We start from the raw sequence: 13,835 nt of genomic DNA on the forward strand, positions 1-13,835 counted from the left end.
TAGATAGAGGATAGGACTTGCATGTGTGTGTGTGTGTGTGTGTGTGTGTGTGTGTGTGTTGTGATGGGTTCCAATAAAGTTAGACAAGCACTGAGACATCAAGGGGATAAAGTGTTCATTTCGTTTTCATTCTTTGAGGGAAATCTGTCCTCCGTCGCTCTCTCTGCCTCGCTATTTAATTATGTGAATACTTTCAGGGATGTTGTTAGTAAGTGAAATTCATCCCCTGGGTCTCCAGCTGTCTGATTAGCAATTACAGACAGCAGGTTTGGAGGAAATAATTAATGTGTGTGTGTGTGTGTGTGTGTGTGTGTGTGTGTGTGTGTGTGTGTGTGTGTGTTTAAGTGACAGTGCTAGAGGTAACACTGTAACACGATGCAATGACAGAAGCTGATGCACTGTTAGCGTTCCTCTTCACTAATTCATCAGACTTAAACAGCTTGCTAGACGGAGATAGAGTAAGAGTGAGTCACTTTTAGCCAGCTCATTTATATCCATCTGTAATAAACAGCCATTAAACATATCAGTAGTTGTGTTTGGTCTCTGATAGCACTTGAACTGGTAGGTAGAATTACTTTCCTCACTTAGCCTTCAGGAGTTGACATTTGGATTAAAAAATGAGTATGGCATTTTTTGTTGCTTACATTGCATCATTATTTAATGTCAAATGAGTAGGGTAGGGCAAGTTGTCAGAACATTGGTTAATTGACCATTGCACCTATTGCATAAATAATGAAGTCGAAATCATTTGATTGCTTGCAATACATCATTCGTGTGCATTTTATGCAATGTCTGTTATGCACTGTTTAAAAATAAAGATTCCAGCCCAAAGATGGACTGATAAGATAGAACTTTATTAATCCCAAGGGAAATTATAGTACCAGATCCAAAAATGCAGTACAAATTAAGGAAATGCAAAAAAACAACTCAAATATAGGCTAAGTGATAATAAAATATAGAATATAAAGTGTATGGGTTAATGCAAAGAGCGACTCCAGAAAGCTGCCACCCGGGACGGCGCTAGAAGTGAAAGCTGCTGTGAAAAGTTTTTTGCTGGTTATGAAACAGACTGAAATTAATTCCTATTACTCTATATGACCTACAAAAGCAAACCACGAACCATTGATTATTTTTATATAGTTCTTTTTAATGCCTGAAAACGCTGGCGGGGGGTAGGTGTCAGATGAAATGGTTAGCTGCATGCCGCCTTTGTTTACATTTTCAGGGCATATATTTAAAGTGAGTGATACATATGACAGGAAACAGGATGACATCTGTTAAAAACCACCATTTAACAATCTACAGGTAAAAATCAGCAAAGAGATAAGAGATACGGCTTGTCCACAGGGGGCACCAAAATCAACACAAACTGAAAGTTCCTCACAGTAGCTTTAAGTTTTCAGCCATATGAGTCTCTTCAAATGCTGTACTGCTGTATTTCAGGTTTGCAAAGGCTAAAAAAACAAAGGATATCAGATGAATCATTATTTTTGAACGTCTCTTGATTAATAAGATAATTAAAAAGATAATGGAGAGTTTAAACCTGAAGGGAAATCTGTTACGGCAGTGGTTCTCAAAGTGGGGTTCTGGGACCCCTGGGGGTCCGTGAAATACTTTGAATAAATTTGTAATACATTTGAATTGTGCTGTATCATTAAAAACGTCTACAGATGACGACTATTTGCGCCAATGAAACAAGCGCATTGTGTCCATCGCTCCCACACATGTGAGCTTTGGATCAATAGAAACTGCTATGATTGTGACACATCACGTCAATCTGTCGTGAATCACTCAACTCAGATCGCAACAAACCGTTCCTGCAGCTTCTTAGCTTGGCTTATTAGCGAGCTAGCTAGCTGGCAAGCATGGATAAATACTTGAATCAGTCCACATTGTCAAGTGATGCTAAGCCCAAACTAGTATAGAGTTTGGTTTTATTGAGAACAGTGATGGGAGACCAAAATGTGCCTTGTGTCTTCAGGTGCTAGCAAACAAAGCTATGAAGCCAGCCCAGCTAAAGTGACATCTGATTACAAAGCACCTGGAATATATGGACAAAGCAAGAGATTTTTCCAACAAAACAGCGAGTAATACACCCGCCAGAAAACACAGATGGTGAACACGGCCACAACTTCAGAGAAAGCACAAAAGGCTTCTTCTTTGGTGGCTCAATATATTGCTAAAGCTAAGGAGTCACACACAATTGCATAAGAGCTCGTACTTCCAGCGGCGGTTGAAATGTGTGAAGTTATGCTTGGGACAGTGTAAAAAATGACAACACAAATAGTTCCAATGGCATCTAAGAGTGTAAATGGAAGCAAGCATATGTGTAATCGGTGTTACGATTAGGGGTCCTTGGAATTTTTTTCCCTGGAAAGGGGTCCCTGGCCCAAAAAAGTTTGAGAACCATTGAGCTTCGCTTTGAGAACAGCTAATGTTAGCATTTAGCCTCTCTCTAGCTAACTTCACCATAAACTATGAAGTAGTTAAAAGCTAATGTTACCATTTGGTAGCTTTAATTGTCAGTAAATGTTCGCTAGGAATTTATTTAATAGCTAGCTTGGAGCTGGTTGAATTCTTATGTTAGCTGTTGTCTAACGGTAGCCAATGGGTTATCAAAAAGGTTGTTTTGCTTCAATATGACCCAATGTCCCTCCAGATTTTAACTATCAAATGTTGTTTCAGTTGCTAAAATGATAACTATTATCAGATTTACAACCTGGAATACAGCAGTGCATCATGATAACAGCATTGAGATTCCCACCCTGAGCATGACCTGAGAGAAAAATGGCCATTTATCACCATAAAGTCACATGAAGTCAAAAGACTTGGATATTTATATCAAGGCTGTATTTCTCAAAGATCCCAAAGTCCCCATTTTCACTTAATTTTATATAATTTTACATGAAAAAAATATGAACCATTTATTGCATTATGTAGTGCCAGTGCTAAGTGTCACTCAATATGTCACTTCACTTCTATTTGGAGCAGGAAGTAAGTAAGTAAGATGGATGTGCTGCCTTTGTTCTCACCACTTTGATCACACACACCAAACCTCAACTCTTTTTTTCTTTTTTTTTTTACACATATCCGGGTTTATGGGTGCACATGTCTTGAAAGCGGTTCTCTTTTGATATCTTCAACTGACGGCAGACTGCGGGACATTCTAGCAAGAAGAAGTGGAGAAAAGGTAAAGAAAGAAAGGCTTCTCAAGTGCACAATCAGTCTGAGCGAACATGCCACAAATGAAGAATACCCAGTTTCCATAGTCATTCTGAGGTGCATTACACTCCGCTGATTTATTGAGTCCTGCTCAATTGAGAGAATAGAGAGAGAACAAAACGAAATGTTGTTGCTTTTACAGAACAAACAGGAGAGGAAATGACTCAAACAAGGTCATGGCTACAGTGCTGAGGTGATTAGCTTATTAGTTGATTAGACTATTGGTGATATTATGACGCATTTGGTGCCTTACAGTTCAGTATGCAGAAAACTTTAGACAGAATCAGACATCTTTAGTTATCACTCAGTTGCTTTTCAATTTCCAATCAGAGACAAATGCACTCTGAAAAATAACCTTGGTATCATAGTTTGTTGATGATTATTTAATCAAATTCTGCTATTACATTAAAGAGGTCTCCAAATGCAGGTTTGAAGCTAGATCGTTTTTCAAAGTCACCCACTTCTTATTGTTTTATTGATACAACTCACCCAACTTTTGAAAAAAGTAGTTCCTAATTTTGTTTTTCTTTTTACTCTACAATTAGCACTGTATTTTACTGTAAGGCAAATCACATCATATAAACAAGATCTTTATTTCACATTTAACATTTGGCAAGCAGTGACTAACCGGGCAAATTGCCAATATAAATTCTTCTGCTACATGAGCAATAGCTCTCAGATTTATCGCGTTATACCGGATACCAAAATGTCTTTTTTTAAGACCCAAAAAGAAAGTTTGACCTGGAGCAGACACCGAATCGAGAGAGGAGGACAAATACTGCTTTGACTGCTTTCTGTCTCATCTGTGAGGAGAAAGCTGCTCTACACAAACACATACAGAAATGGCTTCTAAAGGTGCAGTACACTGGGTACAAGAAAGAAAAGATATGAAGAACGAGTTGCTCAACTGTAATGTGGATATGAAAAAACTGTTGGGTGCTTAAGCAGCCAGTGGCTGATCACAAAGAGTTTAATGGGGGTGTTCTTCAGTGCATAAAATGGGAACATGTTCTGCTTTTCTGATGACTCCCTGAAACCTTTCTGAGCTTGAACATCAAATAGACCAAGTTTGTAAGTTTGTACAGGAAGAGCTCAGATGTGTGGGTTTTAAAATATGCATTAAAACCTGTGTAACTTGACAGAATCTGAATTGAGCTGTCACAGAGGTGGGATGTGAAACCCTTTTTCTCCTTCCCTTTTACAATTCTGTGAATGGAGATGATTCATATTTAAAAAGTTGAGGAAGTGGGTGTTTTGATGTTTGACTCGGTGACAAGGTAATGACGGTCAAAAATAATTCCCATCGGAGGCCAGAGATGAAGATTTCCTTCTCTATGATTCATCATTGAGAAAATGACGGCAGTGAGAGAGAACAGCAGCCAAGCGGGATGGAGGCTCATTTGGAACATCAGATCTGGCTGCCTAATTAGTCTTAGCCTTTGACAGAAAACATCTGCCTTCCTCTTGCCTGTTTGGCACTTGCAAACTGGAAGGAGTCATAGGCTGCAGTGTGTGAACAATTTCAGGATGTTGGATCATTCGTGACTCAACAGACTGCCACTACTTTGAGACAGACCCAACAGTCTGTCCTCTGTGAATCTGAGGCCAGAACAGCTGCTGCAGCCCAAACTCGGAGAGAGTTCATTATTTATGGGGCAGTTTAGTCGATCTGAAGAGCATGTACTGCGTCACTTTATTTAGATTTCAGATTTATTAGCGACAGAGGTCTTTTCTTTTTATGGCTGTGGCCATAATTTCCATCTGTAATGACAACAATGAAGTCAGTTATATCTGAGATGTGGGCGACAACCCATCAGCTAAGCCAAATTTATTTATTTGGCAGTAAACATTCAACTATGACAAGTGTGACAGCCCGAAGCTAAAAGATGTAAATTGTGTTATATACTACAGTATCATGGGAAGACTCCAAAGCGACTGCTACAACATTAAGACAAGGGTCACTTGAGTGATGGGGTTAAGCTAGCTCTTAAGATAGCTCTGCTAGCACTAAAGCTTACCGTAACATCCAGAATATTAGTCGCACCAGGATATAAGACGCAGTCTGTTTTTGGGGGTATCCCAGAGGGAAAAATATTTTATATAGCTATAATAAAAACATGTTCACAAGTAAGATGTGCCTACCATCTGTTTTTGCTAAGTCGAGTTTGCAATCCTGCTAGCTACCAGTGCTGTAGCTAGCGGTAACGGTGATTGTTATGAGGCTGGCGGCTGCAATAGCGATCATGATGGTGCATGTCTGTGACAAAGCGTTAGCAACAATCAAGTTAGTTTTCCTAGCTTAAAACAGGGAGGAAAACAGCACTGCAGTATATTGTAAATAGGAGACACTGTAGAGGCTTGGACCAGGAAACAGTTTAATGCAGAGATATGACATCACCACTTAACAACCAGATAGTGCCTGGGGTAAAATATTGTCTGGGTAAAATACTGTAACACAATAACAAACCTCTCTCTCCATTTTATACTGGTATATTGGTCGCACCGGTATAAAGGACACAGCCCACTTTTTAGAGGAAAAAATGTATTAAAGTGCATCCTATACATTGACTATTACAGTAATCACTTGCATTTTTACTGCAGATTGACCATTATAAGCTCAGTAAATTGTGATTATGATGCTATTTTTTTAGCCTCATGATGTTTTTTTTAATGATGAAATATCACAGTGGGGGCAGCGTGGTAGTTAGCACTGTCGCCTCACAGCAAGACGGTTCCTGGCCTTTCTGTGTGGAGTTTGCATGTTCTCCTCTGCATGCTAGAAAGACATGCTCGTTAGGTTAATGGGTTACTCGAATATTGCTCGTCAGTGTGAGCGTGAGTGTGAAAGGTTGTGTGTCTCTATGTGTTAGCTGGGATCGCTTCCAGCCCCGCCGTGACCCTTAGCAGGATACGCTGTATAGATAATGGATGGATGAAGTTTACAGAGGACAAGTTTCAGTGGTAATTGGCTCAGATAAAACATATAAAACTTTCTACTTTAATGATCTTAAGCTGTCTCCTGTTCTCAGATTCTGAGCAGAACTGCTGGACAATTTTGCTTGGCATGAAAAATGTCATATGTTAAGAGCAGAACAGGCTCCAGCCCCCCCCCCGACCCTGAACAGGATAAGCAGTATAGATAATGGATGGATAGATGGATGTGAAGAGTAGAGATGTAACATTCAAGTAACATAATGGAGATGCATTTGCATTAATATTCAAAAAAGGTACAACATCAGATTTAAAGTCAGACATGCTAGCAATGCTACCAAACAGTGGACTGACACTTCTGCTAGCTCTGTCACCCTGACCCTCGCCCTGCAGGCTGTAGCTTTCAATCAAGAGTCTCGCTCTCACATTCAGAAGTGAATCTCTTTTACCTTTACTTCTGATTCTCAGCTGTGCCCTTGGTCTCGCCAGTTGCTGACAGGGGAAGTCAGCATCTAGCAGAGGAAAGTAACATTATGGGAGGAGGGTGTAATAACGCATGCATGCGTGGGATGGAAGTGTTTGTGTTGTTTGGAATCAGGATGGAAATGGAAACCTTTGGAGTGGGATGCAGTTAGAGGGAATTAGATGTCATAGGACTTAATCACCTGGTAGTCATTATGCTGTATACTGCTGTTATATTTAGGCTTTTTTTTCTTTTACTAATTGGAGCTAAATTACCACAGGTGGGTGAGGATCAATTCGGACGCCTTGGTATAATTGTGTAACATAATTCATCTGTGGCCAATCTTATTAGAGGTGCTTGAGTTCCTCAGAGGAAATAATTACTCCAGATTGGAAAGCGATTAGGAGAGACGGGATTGTCAATGACTACATTTGCATGATGGAGATGAAATCCTTCAGGACTCTTTAATCTCATTACACTGGCATCAACATGTCTCCTGCTGAGGTCGCCACTTGAACTTTTCAAGACCCCCCTCCCAAATGTGCCTCATCAAGCCATCAAAAAGCGATGCAATGAAATTAGCATTTTTCTCTCAGGAGCTTGTTTACTTTGCCAACCCCTGCTGCTGTGTGTGTTACTGCAGGATGCTGCCGAGGAGCACTTAGAAATTCATGAGGAACAACTTCTTACTTAACTGCATTGCACAAGATACATTTTAATTCATGCTTTTTTGTTATTGCTGTTGGTTTGTGCTCTGCATTGAATCTACTTTAACTTTTTCTATTGAAAATATATGCAAATAAAATCACATCATAGTCTGCAGCATAATTTGTGATTTGTGGTAAGATGGGAATAAAATCAATTAGTGAGTATTCCCAGCTGTGCCTGCAGACGAAATTAAAAACCCCCAGTGAAAAAAACCCACCAATTTTAACAAATCTTCTTGGCTGATCAGCTTTTTCAGTTGTAATGATGTGGTCTGCAATTGTATGCACACGCACACTTGTTTGCATTTAATTTTTATTATTATCTGAACACACTGATCTGCATCTGAGAGAGACCGTTAGTGAGGAAAATCAAGTGTTACAGCTGGAGCCAGCCGTGGACGTCACACATACAACACTGTCTGGATATCTGGGAAGTGTGCTCCTGCAATTATTGTTTACCGCCATAGGTGCCAAAGAGAACGAAACGGAGATTACAACTGTAAAATAGGGCTGAGTGTATGGGCGCACACATCCCATATATTAGTTTTGAAGTATGCAACAAGATTTAAGTGTGGGCCAGCGTTTTCCATAGTCACAGCTGTATATTTCTAAGATAATATGTGCACACAGACGAGAACAGATCTCCATACACAGACAGTATTTCAAACACATGGTGGCTGCCTGCTTCCTTTATCTTTCCTCCGTCATTTTGTTTTTTTCTGGCAGTATAAACAAATGAAAAGAATCCAAATAGAGAAGTTCTCTCATTATATGCAGCTCTGTGCCTCGTGTTAGGGCTGTTCTTTCTGCGTTTTTTATGCATCTTGGATGATGAGGATGAGAGAGCAAAATATATAAATAGCCAGATTGTCCAATTCTATCTCACACACACACACACACACAATAAAACAAATGTACACTACACACAAACTGATAAAGTACACATAGCCCCCTGAAGCTAGCTGCTTGAAGGAGAGAGCAGTGCATTCTGGGGGACGCCCCAGAGAGGCTAAAGAGGAAAACACATCAGCAGGGTCAAAGATCATCCACTTACTTATGAACGCTTTTGAGTTCAAGTATATGCTCTTGTTTTTGTATATGTGTGTTTGTATTTACAGAAGCTGTTTTAGCACATGGGCCAAGTCAGGTTACGTCAAGTCAAGTTTATTTAGCCCAGTGTGACAGACTCAAAAGTGTCACAGTGGGCTTCACTCCAAGAGTGAAGCCTTGTGAGAGGCAGCTGGGAGCAAGAGATTAGCCCATTTAACAGAAGGTTCCACAGTGAGAGGGAAAATTATACATAATGTATTACCAACATAATAATCCACAGACAGCGTTATGATAGGTCCAGTTCCAAGGAAATAAATCAAATACTGTGAAGTCAAAAAGAAGAGTAAGGCATTGTGTCTTTAAAATAATTCAATTAAAAGGTCCAATATGCTAAAAAAGACTGCCCTTACCGTATTACTCTTTCGAAGTCAACTGGACTTGACTTAAAAGCGCTTTGAAATCCCTTGTTGTATGTCTGTACTTGATTTTCCTTTCTTCTTCTAATTTTTTTCTTAGAGGTTTTCATGCCAGTTGGCATCCACGATGTTGCATTACTGGCACCCTTGTTTTTTAACCTCTCACATTCATTTAAAGCCGTGTTCTCAGTAAAACAAAAAAATCCATGATTAGAGCACCAAATTTCTCCCAATTTATTTTTTAGTAACTTTAAGCATTGAAAGTAAAAGTACAAGTAAATGATGTTAATAAAAAAGAAGGTGGTCAGAATTTAGAGAATAATGTACATTTATTTCAACTGTAAACCACCTTAAAAAATCGCCACTTGAATAAAAATAAGGACTTCACAACTTAAAGGGATGTTCGCCGACCGTCTTCGCCACCACCATAACCACCATAACCTTTTACCGGAGTAGCTGGTGCCGACACCACTGCTGTCTCTGCCTCCATCATGCATCCAGTATCGCAGTCGAGTGGTATTCTACACGCTACTTGCTTCCATCTGACATGCCTGGACCTGACTTAAATCCCTTGTTCCACGTTTGCACTTGATTTACCTTGCTTCTTCTTTTTCTACTTCTTCTACGAGGTTTTACGCCAGTTAGGATCCACAATGCTGCATTACTGCCACCCTCAGTTTTTAACCTCTTGGTTTACATTCATTTAAAGCTATATTTTTTGTTTTTAAAGAAGCATAATCATTAGACCACCAAATTTCTCCGGATTTAATTTTGAGGAACGGAGATTCCTCGCAGAATGTATGGGAGTAAAAATACACTTTTTATTTAGGAAATGTTGTGGAGTAAAAGTGAAAGTATAAAAACTCAATGAAGTAAAAATTCTCCCAGAAAATACTCGAGTACTGTAACAAAGTACTGTTATTTCCTTACATGACATCACTGGCAGCCAGTGGTGTAATCCACCAATCAAAAGGGCAACATGCTCGACCTCTGAGAACATGCACGCTGGTGTCTACCGTGTTCAGCATCATTATCATTGTATCAAATCTGAGACATGGTGGAGGGAGGAGGCATATTCCAGACAGTGATTACACCCTGAGTTAATGTCAGATTGAAAGGTGGCCTCACTGCATTATTTTTAGTTTCTGCTCCGATCGATAAATGGTTAGAGGAGGAAATGGGAAAATCATGACCTTTTCTCCAGTCTGGTATGTAACATTGATTTGACAAGTTGAGACATGTTCAAGATGAGTCATGATGAGCAGGAAAATACAATCCGTCACGCAGATGGTTTGGGATTGTGACTCTTTTGTGAAGTTACAGGAGAAAAGATAAGAATGAAGGTGTCTTTGTAGAAAACAAATGTATTTTTTCCATTTGACCACAGTAAGATAAGTAAGTCTCCACACAACCAGGAGCCACAATTACGTTTCTTTTTTGTTTGTGTTAGAAGACAACCTGATGGAAAGCTTTTGGCCTCCATGCTGCTGTCCTCCCATATCTTAACCTGGCAGCAATGCATTTATTTAAAAGAGAGGGATAACACGACTGTCAAAGTAAAGTTAAACTGAATGTGGAAAAAATGCTTCACATTTAGTAAGAAAAAGACCTGTTGAAAGGCTTAATTTCTTAACGTCTACCCTGCAGATTAACAATCAATCAAAAGGTGTAATATGCCCGTTTTCCAACATAGCAATAACATGCATTTGAATAAGAAAGAAATCAGGTCCTTTTGCCTTCACAAGAATGTTTCATAAGCGGGTGCTGGTTTAGCTTCCCGGTTAAATTGAAGTTCAACTCCCATCCTCGGCCCCCTGCCGTGTGTCATCTCTTCCCCTGTCTCTGACACACACTAAAAAAGGATTTAAAATACAAAGTTCAATTCAATTCAATTTCTAAATCGGAATTGTTCTTGTGGTCGTTGTTCATGATCGATTTCCCGTGTAATCACAGACCTATAATTACCTACAATCTCCCTTCATTCTGTTTTCGACACAGATCAATACCTTGAATATACACTGCACAGACTGCTCTTATCACGAAGTCAAGTCATTCATCCACATACACCATATACATCCATCCATCCAGCTGTCATTGCGAAAGGCGGGGTATACCCTGGACTGGTCGCCAGTCAGTCACACGGCTGACACATAGAGACAGACAACCTTTCACACTTACACCCACACCTACGGGACCCAGAGTCACCAATTGACCCCCACGCATGCACGAGGAGAACATGCAAACTACACACAGAAACACGGTGACCTTCTAGCTGTGAGGCAACAGCCCTAACCACTGCTCCGTGCAGCCCACATGGTATACAGCTGAGCGAAATGTTGTTTCTCAGGGACAAGGTGCTAAGAAATTGTGCAAATAAGACAATAGACAAAGAAAACAACATCAGACAAACAAGACTGTGAGGGCTGGTGCATTGTGTATGGCGATGAATATAAAATTGAATTATGGAAAAATGTATAACTTCATCAGGTAATTCCTTGTGTCCTTCCACCTTTCTGATGAACCAACATGCAAGCAACTGAGCTATCATTAGCACGGTTCAACCAGCCTACTCACAAGGAATGCATTTAAAAGGTGGATATACAGAGCTGCAGTTGTTTTTAGCATTTTTATATTCGCTCTTTTAATTAGAGTTTGATATTCTGAAAGTGGTTTGGTGTCACTGGATGCTGATCCCAAATTTATTTACTGTAGTATTTAGCCAAGTAGGTCTTCACTTCAAGACCAGCTCCAGTCATCTTTTAAGATATATAAAATGCCCTGCCTGAAATAATAAATTCATTTTTTTCCAAGCACCCGAAACGATACTTTGTTACTTATTATTGGAGTTGTGCGCGCTGCCACTGCTGTATCCATCGTTTAGTGGCAACTTGCTGAAACTTCCTACAACTACTAACTATCTAGTAGTAGTAACGTTAACATTAGTGGTCAGTAGTGAGTTTGTATAAATTACAATGATGGTTACAGCTGGCTCACACATTGCTGAAGTGTTTGCCATAGGTTGCACATAATGACATGCATAGCGTCACCTCATCCATTAACGGGATTGGCTCCTTAGGTTTGTGACGTCTCAAACCTGCCAAACATGTTTTTCAGCCTGTCCTTGGTACACTGCAGTTTAAAAGCAGACAGGCCCAGCCATGGCGATGACTGCTTACGCTGTCTCTGATATGTCTTGTAGCACATGAAGAACACCACATGGAGATGTTTAGGTTGAAGGTTAAACACTTGATGTTCACTGGAGGGGGTCTTTAAGAACTTTACATCAAGCGTGTTGTCAAGTTGGTTGGTTAAGGAGAGACAGACAGAAGCACAGCAAAAACAATCATAATGTCTATAATAAAGATAAATATAATAATAGAAACATATTAATAGAAAATGACTGATTATAATATTTGTAGCAGTGGCAGTCGATCAGGCTCCTGGCAGCAGGCGGTCCGTAACAATGATCCCCAGGAACCAGCGTGACAAGAAAGCAGATACAAAGTTAGGGACATGCATTAATGGAAAATGAATGGTCACAGATGGAGAGGGCGAGGAGCTCAGAGTACCAAGTCCCCTGGCAGTCTTATCCTAAAGCAGCATAACCAAGGACCAATCCAAGGCAAGCCAGAGCCAGCCGTTACTGTAAGCTTTATCAAATGTCAGGAGTAATTGAATCAAGTTTGCAGTCAAATGGCATAATATAATTTGCATATTATAATTTAATGTGAGCAATTTCTGTGTAAAGAGTGTGATAACACTGGCTCACTGCATTCAAATCAACAGGACAGGCTTGAGCAGAATTTTGAACAGACAGTTGTCACTAACTTAAAGTGGGCAATTAAAACTATGAAGCAGTTGTTAAATGTCGCAAAGTTTAAGTGGAAAAGTTAGTGCTTGGGGTAAAAGCTTTGTTAAGTTAATGCGACCAACACAACTATCCATCAATTTGTTTCTCTGTAATAAACTTTAACCAACTTCCTCCTTTGCTCTCGTCATAATGACTGAGTGGCTGCTTGGTCGCTTTAATCTAAAACATGTGTCCCTTTGGGGTTCTTTCTGGAACAACCGATTCTGTTGTTTTCTCTGGAAGACATTCTCTGCCTGTGAAAAAGAGCAGGCATTAGAGTGGTTCATTCTGTTTGAATAAGAAGATAAACACTGTATCTGCTCTTGGACAATCTGTTTTGCAGTTTAAAACAAGAGTATTTAGAAGGAACACCGTCCTCGCCAGAACAAAGTGTGTGGTCATTTGTTAAAACACTCTCATTCAGTTATATTTAGACAGCCAGATATCTGTAACGTTCTTATTGGATAATTTTGCAAAACAATTTACCTTCAATGCCAACATTCAGTAAATACAGGAAGTGGTTTAGCCACTGTGTAGCTAAGTGGAAAGTAAAGGAGTCCAACTGATCACCACCGTTATCATGATGAGAGTGGCACCAGATGAGACAAGTCCCGTGTAGACTGAGCATTGAGGTTGGACAACAAGTTGTAAGAAAATGAATCCTGGAATGAAAAACATCCGATCTGCACAAATGAAATGCGACTCCCTCTAGCTCAGGCTTGCTTTTCCTTTATGTTTGTGTCTTTTGCCAACACACACCCTTGATCTTGGTCTGTGATCGCAGTGTTTGATCAGAGTTCTGTAGATAAACCTTTTCATCCACTCTGCTCACAGCATGAGCCAGACTCTTCGTAGACATGTAAACAAGTTATTTGTTTATCATTTTTAACATCTATTTTGGACAGTTTTTCCCTATCTTCAAATTCACACAGACTGAATGTCGTTCTCCTTTCTGCACTGCAACATTATGCATAAATATAGACGTGTATTGCACGCCTATATACAGGAGAGATCCTCTAATATTATTATAATGTTGTATATATTGTTGTCAGTTGTTGAATGTGGTATATTGTTGATGCTTTGGCAATATTGTCTTGACTTTCATGCCAATAAAGCATAATTACATTGAAATTGAATTGAGAGAGAGAGAAAGAGAGAAGTTGTAATGGAACAAGAATCCTGCCAATGAGGGATTA

General features: G+C 39.7%; 1 protein-coding gene across 1 annotated transcript in view; it reads left to right on the forward strand.

The window, feature by feature from the left end:
* Positions 1–13,835, forward strand: part of ramp1 (receptor activity modifying protein 1) — a 74,524-nt gene that overhangs the window by 34,343 nt on the left and 26,346 nt on the right. The window lies entirely within an intron of this gene.

This window comes from Semicossyphus pulcher, unplaced genomic scaffold, assembly GCF_022749685.1.
Source record: "Semicossyphus pulcher isolate SPU_LCO1_2020_fin unplaced genomic scaffold, fSemPul1.0.p SCAF_15, whole genome shotgun sequence".
NCBI classification, from domain to species: domain Eukaryota; kingdom Metazoa; phylum Chordata; class Actinopteri; order Labriformes; family Labridae; genus Semicossyphus; species Semicossyphus pulcher.